Raw genomic sequence first — 7,121 nt, 5'->3', positions numbered from 1 at the left:
AAGCACGCTAGTGCGAGCCCTCCCGGAAGCCATAGAAAATGCATTGCAGCGCCCGCCTTTCGAAAAAAAACATCTTTGAATGTAAGTCTATGGGAACATTCGGGGCGATTCTCAGCCAGAGTGAAATCGCCCAAAAAGAGGCGGTACTCCACAGAACGTGACATGACGCTGATTGGACTATATCCAGAGGCAGAGTAACGGCTAGAGATTGGTGGTGCGTCGCCCAATCGCCCTAATGAATAAACCGCCCCTGCCTGCAACGTATTTAAGCAAGGCAACTCCTGAATTTGTATGCATACATATATGAGAGAAACTCTCGATCATAAGGATTACCAGTTGAGCGTGCTTTCGACACAAATCAAAAACATACAATGGTCACCAATACAGTTGATGGGATACCCAAAGTATCCCGTAAAAAGTAATTCTAGATTTAAAACTTTGGTGACTGCAAGGATTCATACTCTTAGGCTTTTTTTGGTAAAGTCACGTAGGTAAAATAATAACATAAAACAATAACAAATGAAAATAACTAAATTAAATCATGACGTTTCGGAGGCAACACAAGTCTCCGTCTTCAGGTGGGACCATCATAGCCAAATTTACTTTCACTTGATACAGTAAATTTGGCTGTGACGGTCCCACCTGAAGACGGAGACTTGTGTTGCCTCCGAAACGTCGTGATTTAATTGAGTAATTTTCATTTATTATTGTTTTATTTCATTATTATTTATCCCATTTTATGGGATTCTTTGGGTAGACCAACGATGGCCCTCACTCCCGGAATAGAGCCCGTAGAAAGTCAGGATGGCCGAGCGGTCTAAGGCGCTGCGTTCAGGTCGCAGTCTCCCCTGGAGGCGTGGGTTCGAATCCCACTTCTGACAATATATTTTTCCCCCCCATTCGTAATATGTTTTGTTATTTTTCACCTTCCACTGGGATGTTCGTCTCTCCATTACAAATGTAGCGATGTTTGCCACGGCAATGCCTTTACGTTTGGCGAAAAGCATTTGAATGTACGTGTGTCAGTACAGCTGACAAGATCGCATCTGCAGTGTATTGCGCAAGAGCCTTTGTCAACAGATTGCGAGCACGTGAATTTCGTAACATGCTGTCCATGGAAGACACTCAAACACTTTGTATCACTTGGTGGATGAGTATTGCGCCGCTTAACATGTTAAATGGCGTTGTACTCCACGGCTTTATTTAGGCATTTGCTTTCCATATTAACATCGCCCTCTGCTGACCGATAGCGATATTGAACACGAAGGAATTGTCAAACGCCTCGGGTGTTTTTGGGTCTTTAGGAAGATGCATTGCCCATTGAGAAGCGAGTCGCGTGGCTCGTCACCTCCCATCGTCTATGGCAGCGATTCTTAAATTCTGGTAAAGATTTGGCGATTCAAAGAGAACGTGAGCAGTTGTCGCGAGTAACCCCTCACCCCAAGTGCCCCACGCTTTAATAGGGACCGAACATTTTTTGGGAAATCTACTAATTACATTTTTTATCCGGCAGAGGGTTGTGTTGGAATAAAAAACGCTGGGGAAATTTGCCATTCAATTTGGGACGGCGCTGTAATAATCGAGCGATACGATCGTACTCCCGACAAAATCACTAAGCAGAGATTTCCCCCCCTAAACAGAGACTCCTCTACTTACGAACAAGTTCGGTTCCAGAGGTCTGTTCGTTCGTCGATTTGTTCGTAAGTCCAACTTTACTCCTGTCGATTCCAAACACGTTAAACGGCATGTACACTAAACACGGGGAATGGCTTTAAAAGTTGTATAATCTCCTGTAGATGCCACTGGTTCTTCACGTTCTGCAGATGTAGGTGCCACCACCGCTATCCATTGCTCGGTGGTTGAACTTACGAGTCTCGGTCCGAACAGGCAACTCGACATACGGTTCTTCATGTTTTGCAGATGTAGATGCCACTGGTTCTTCATGTTCTGCAGATCAGTGACGTGCGGTGAGGTCAATGGCTGGGGAGGCACTAGCTAAGAACACGCCCCCCTCAGTGAAGCAGATGTGATAGTTGCCTCATTGAGGGGGCGTGTTCTCACCGAGAGGGGGCGTGTTTTTACTGAAGGGGGCGTGTCAGACACGCTCCTTTCAGTGAGGCAGATGTGATAGCTGCCTCCCCTTGTGCTTATTCATTGCAGTTTCATGACGAGACCTGCGAGCATCAATATATTTATACACATACGTGAAATAAGTTACCTGGACTATGGAAGGCGAGGACATGTAATGAAGGGGTCTACAAACATTACATTGGTGACATACAGAGAGATAGTAACAGGTATGCGCTTATTGCCCGCGCTCCATCCAGTTTCTGAGGGGTTGCGCAATCAGAGGGGAGGCTGAGCGCGTCGCTGCCTCACCTCTCGTCTCTCCCTGTATTTGCAGCGAAGCACCGCAAATTTGGCGATTTTGAATAGAATAAATTATTGGAATCATATTGAAATGACATTTATAACACAGATCAGTGGGGAATTTTTTTTAATCTGATTATTTCTTTTATTATTTACTTTTCATAACAGCTATTTTCATTGGAGTATGACAGGTGAGGCTCTGCCTCCCCTGCCTCCCCTGACCGCATGTACCTGCTGCAGATGTAGATGCCACCGCTTCTTCATGTTCTGCAGATGTAGACACCACCACCGCCATCTATAGCGCGACGGTTGCACTTGCGGCTCTCGATTCTAACAGGCAGCTTGTTTGTATCTCTGAACGTTCGTAAGCCGAACGTTTGTAAGTAGATGAGTCCCTCGACGTGGAAGCGAGTGAGCGTCCTTGCCCATATATAGTTATTGTGGCTCGTGAACAGAGGCTGTGTCTCGTTTGCTGCTCAGTCGATCCGGCAACACCTGGCTCAAAGTGGATCGGGTTTATCCATCTGGAAAATTTACAATTTGATCTTAAATTAAATCCCACGGTTCACAGATCATACAAACCAACGGTATTGATTATGTGATTTTAACGTAACTTTTTATGGCAGTTTGTTCATATACGGTCGATCAGAGTGCTGTGTTAAATCGCTGTTCAAAAATTCAGGCGTACACTGGACTTTGGAGGCAACACTATTTATTATCTAAACACAACGGGTAACTGTTAACATTAACAGGTTCACGATATAGGGTGGTAACCACCGTTCCTAACTTAGCTAATACACGGGGATACTACATTTCTGGACCGGAGACCGAGGATCGTAGATGGTGGCTTCATCCCAGACTTGACAATGCAGAACAGCCCAGCTCTCCGTCCACACCCTGCTTATAATCACTCCGGCGTAGCCGGCTCCGCCCCAGGCCTCGCCCCTCTTCCCGATCCTTCGGGAAGGCCCGAGCCCCCAACCACGTGACCCCCCTGGGGCCCCTGGCCCCCCTTTATCCGGTCACGTGTCCTGTTGGGTTCACGCAGAGTGTCACGGCCTGACACGACCTCCGTGACACCCGCCTACTGCCCCCGTACCGAGCCACAGTCGTGTCGTTCTACTACACTACAAATGCAAACGATTATTGTCCTGGATCGAGACGGTCATGATCAAGTGGCGAGCCCTCATTTATCTTTCTTTGATCGGCTAAGCGCTGCTTTTACGTCAGTTCGCTGTTACTTCAGTTCGCTGTTACTCCAGTCTGCTTTTATTTCAGTCCGCTTTTATCGTATTACAGCGCCGTTTCCAGGTGTGCGTCAATCCCTTGATCGCATCCACGGTGACAATTCCTAGAGCTCATTCCGGAGCAGATGGAATCTCCATTGATTCTCCCCTCATACCGATACCATACCTGTTCAACCCCTTATTAGTGCGTACATTATTACACACCTTGTTGGTCACCCCGTGCCCTTATAAATCTCAAAGTTAATCCTACAAAGTCCCATCACAAGGGAGAAACACAACCAAATAGACAATTTTATTTTTGCCCGTATTGAAACGTCTGTATGCCGTATGGACCTTAAAAATCAGTTTCCCTGTATAATATGGGTAAACGGTATGGGTTGACAGGTATGCGATATCGTGATGCTCATGCTGACCCATAAATCACAGCAGTGGCCCGGCAATCACTCGACTGTTGTGCGCGCAAATCAGGCTTTGTTCGTGCCCACTTTTAACACAGCCGTAAAAACAACTTACCTTGCCTGCCGGCAGGGACGATTATAATAGCACATTCTTAATTGAGGAGAGAGGTTTCCAGGTTCAGCAGGCTATATCAGAATCTGAATATTTACACTGGCGGAATCTGATGAGTTAATGACGTTCTTTTTGATGAAGACTGGTTTATGAGCGTCCAATGATGATGAACGCTTGTGTTGCGCCCGAAACGTCCTGATTTATTTTATTTTATACCTACGTGACTTTACCGAAAGAACAAAATAGTATGGATTCTTGCAGTCACGAAAGCTTAAAATCAAGATTGACCTTACAGGTTCCCTTACGAATTGAGATGGCTCTGTGACAATGACAGCGAGAGTAACACCGGGAAGTAAAGCTTCACAACAGCAGCAATGACAACGCATATCGAGCATTCCAGACACTCCCAGTCAGTTCAAGTGGCATGTCAGTGCTGAGCAGGTTTAGCGAGCTTCAGGTCGCCCTGGTGGAATGATGTTTGTCCGTTCACAGATTAGACGGATTATGCAATGATAGCCATTCCAGGATTGCAGTGATGCAGTTCGTTTCACCGCCATATATAATCGTGAACACAACTAAATCTTGCATGCTTAGGAAGTAGTAGTTTGTATTCCAGTGATTTTTTTCTGGCGCTCCTAATTCTCGATAGAGAATTGTCATTTGCCTACGACCAATTCACCAGGAAGGGGTCCGATATTGTCAGATATTCGGAAGCTAAGCTCGGTTGAGAATGAATGGGCAGTGCTTGGATGCAAGACTACTATCCACAAGTTGTTATAGGTTACCAGTTCACGTGGAGTGAGGGCCAGTGCAAACATATGTAATCCCCTAGTGTAAATGTTAACAGGTTGGTTATAAACTATTGAGACACAATACAACGTGTACAACTGGGTAATACTTCTTCTGACTCCACTCTACAAAAGGTATTCGACACGACGTTGTTGCTCAGTCTTTTTCTATTCTCAACATCTATGAACACAATAGCGTCAAATTTCGACGCCATGCCGACAATATGAGTCACGATGCTCCCGGATCTTCAGAAGGCAATGTGAAACTAAACATAGATTTCTTTACAACCCCACTCTTAAAACGCATAAAGACATTCCTGCGGAGGGAGCTGGTAGGAACGGTGGGTTGCTCGGTCAATGGCCAAGGTTAACGGCGGCGTGGTGTATTCCGCAAATATGCCCGACTGTGAGGGCGGGCACAAGCCGGCGTAAGTAGGTTAAACGTTGAGTTTTATAAGGGCACCACGGGGTGACCAGCTCCTCCCCACCCAGCCCCACCCTCCCCACCCATTACAGACAGACACAATAATCCCCTGTGGGCTGGTGGAACCAGTGGGTTCCTACCAGTATTAACCTTGAAACTCCACCAGAAAGCAAACACGACAATATATGTTACTCATGAGCTCCAACTCTTCTACATCTCAGAGCCATTGCACGTGGCACATAACCACTCTGTGCAGCACTTGGACTTGTTTCCGTGTGAGTATCTTTGTGCCTGGCGTGACTTTTATCTCAGCTTGTAGCATAACCTCACCTATAATTATCTCTGACATATAACCGTGTCTGTTTACACCATCGTGCAATAATCCCCATAAATAGACGCAAATGTTTCCGTAACTTCATTATACGAGGAACGATGTTTTAAAAAGAATTTGTCGGAGCCAACTTTATTAGAGGAAGGAAACAAAGCATTATTTATTTTATGTTTGTGCACTTTTCTGTTCTGTAATGCTGTTTTTTTCAGATTTCTGTTGGGGTTTGTTTGCTCATATTTCTATTTGTTCATAGTTGTACTTCGTTTTATGTTACTATTTTTGCCATGTTGGTGACTCTTGCACATGAGACTATCCTGATTTCACGTGCTTAGCCAACATACACTTGCAATCATCAGGTGAACGGTATGTGATCGTGACTGTTCTAGATTTGAAGCTTTCGTGACTGCAAGGATTCATACTCTTAGTTCTTTCGGTAAAGTCACGTAGGTAAAATTAATAAAAATAAAACAATAAAAATCACGACGTTTCGGAAGCAAAACACAAGCTTCCGTCTTCAGGTGAAACCGTCACAGCAAAATATCTGTACCTTATATAGTGGTTAAGGGGGGAGGAGCCAGGAAGGGCAGCGGGGGAGGAGGGGTTGTGAAGTGGTCAATTACTGCTTTTGTTATACTGCTGGGTGGGTAAATGAATTAGATACGATTAAGCCGCTCTTTGTTATGCTGTTAATGCGCAAGTCACTGTGGGATGAATGGACTCGTGGTCAGGGACGTGTTGCGCAAGTAACTGTGGATGTACATAATAGAAAAGGGGCGGAAATGCCCATGTTACAGGGAGGAACAATGTTCCACCCTGCCCACCAGGGATTATTTAGCTGTCTGTCTGTCTGACTGTCTGTCTGTCGTACATAATATGTAATACACACAGCTCTTTGATTGGTGGAGACTTTACAAACAGCTCTTTGATTGGTGGAGACCTACTGCCGGGTACGGAGAGGGGAGGTGCCTAAGGGAGGAGGGTCAGGGGAGGGGCCTAAGGAAGGGGGGAGTCAGGTAAACAGCTCTTTGATTGGTGGAGACCTACTGCCGGGTACGGAGAGGGGAGGTGCCTAAGGGAGGAGGGTCAGGGGAGGGGCCTAAGGAAGGGGGGAGTCAGGAGAGGGGCCTGAGGGGGGGGGGGTTCAGGGGAGGGGCCTGAGGGGGGGGGTCAGCGGAGGGGCCTGAGGGAGGGGGGGTCAGGGGAGGGGCTTAAGGATATGGGGGGGGGTGCTCAGGGGAGGGGCCTAACAGAAGGGGGGTTAGGGGAGGGGCCTAAGGGGGGAGGGGCCTAAGGGAGGGGGGGGGGGCGATAGTTCAGGGGGCTGTCTGCCTGGCTACCTAAAGTCAAGTTATCTTTTATACATACAGGTAGGAACAACAGGTTCCACACTGCCCACCAGGGATTATTTGTCTGTCTGTCGTGCACGAATGCGCTGTCCAACCAAGTTCCTA

At 46.6% G+C, this 7,121-nt stretch overlaps 1 long non-coding RNA gene and 1 other non-coding gene across 2 annotated transcripts; one reads left to right on the top strand and one right to left on the bottom strand.

Annotated features, from left to right (window-relative positions):
* Positions 1-798: 798 nt before the first annotated feature.
* TRNAL-CAG (transfer RNA leucine (anticodon CAG)) lies at positions 799-881 on the top strand. The gene has a single exon. It is a non-coding gene; the product is annotated as a tRNA-Leu (tRNA).
* A 1,628-nt stretch (positions 882-2,509) lies between these two features.
* Positions 2,510-4,456, bottom strand: LOC144719986 (uncharacterized). Its single transcript, XR_013585686.1, has 2 exons — positions 4,131-4,456; positions 2,510-2,894 (listed from the first exon to the last, which is right to left on the bottom strand). It is a non-coding gene; the product is annotated as an uncharacterized LOC144719986 (long non-coding RNA).
* Positions 4,457-7,121: the final 2,665 nt, after the last annotated feature.

The sequence above is a fragment of the Lampetra planeri genome, chromosome 7 (genome assembly GCF_965212315.1).
Source record: "Lampetra planeri chromosome 7, kcLamPlan1.2.h2, whole genome shotgun sequence".
Taxonomy (NCBI): Eukaryota; Metazoa; Chordata; class Hyperoartia; order Petromyzontiformes; family Petromyzontidae; genus Lampetra; species Lampetra planeri.
Note: the sequence above shows the minus strand (reverse complement) of the source record. Positions and strands in the feature narration are given on the sequence as shown.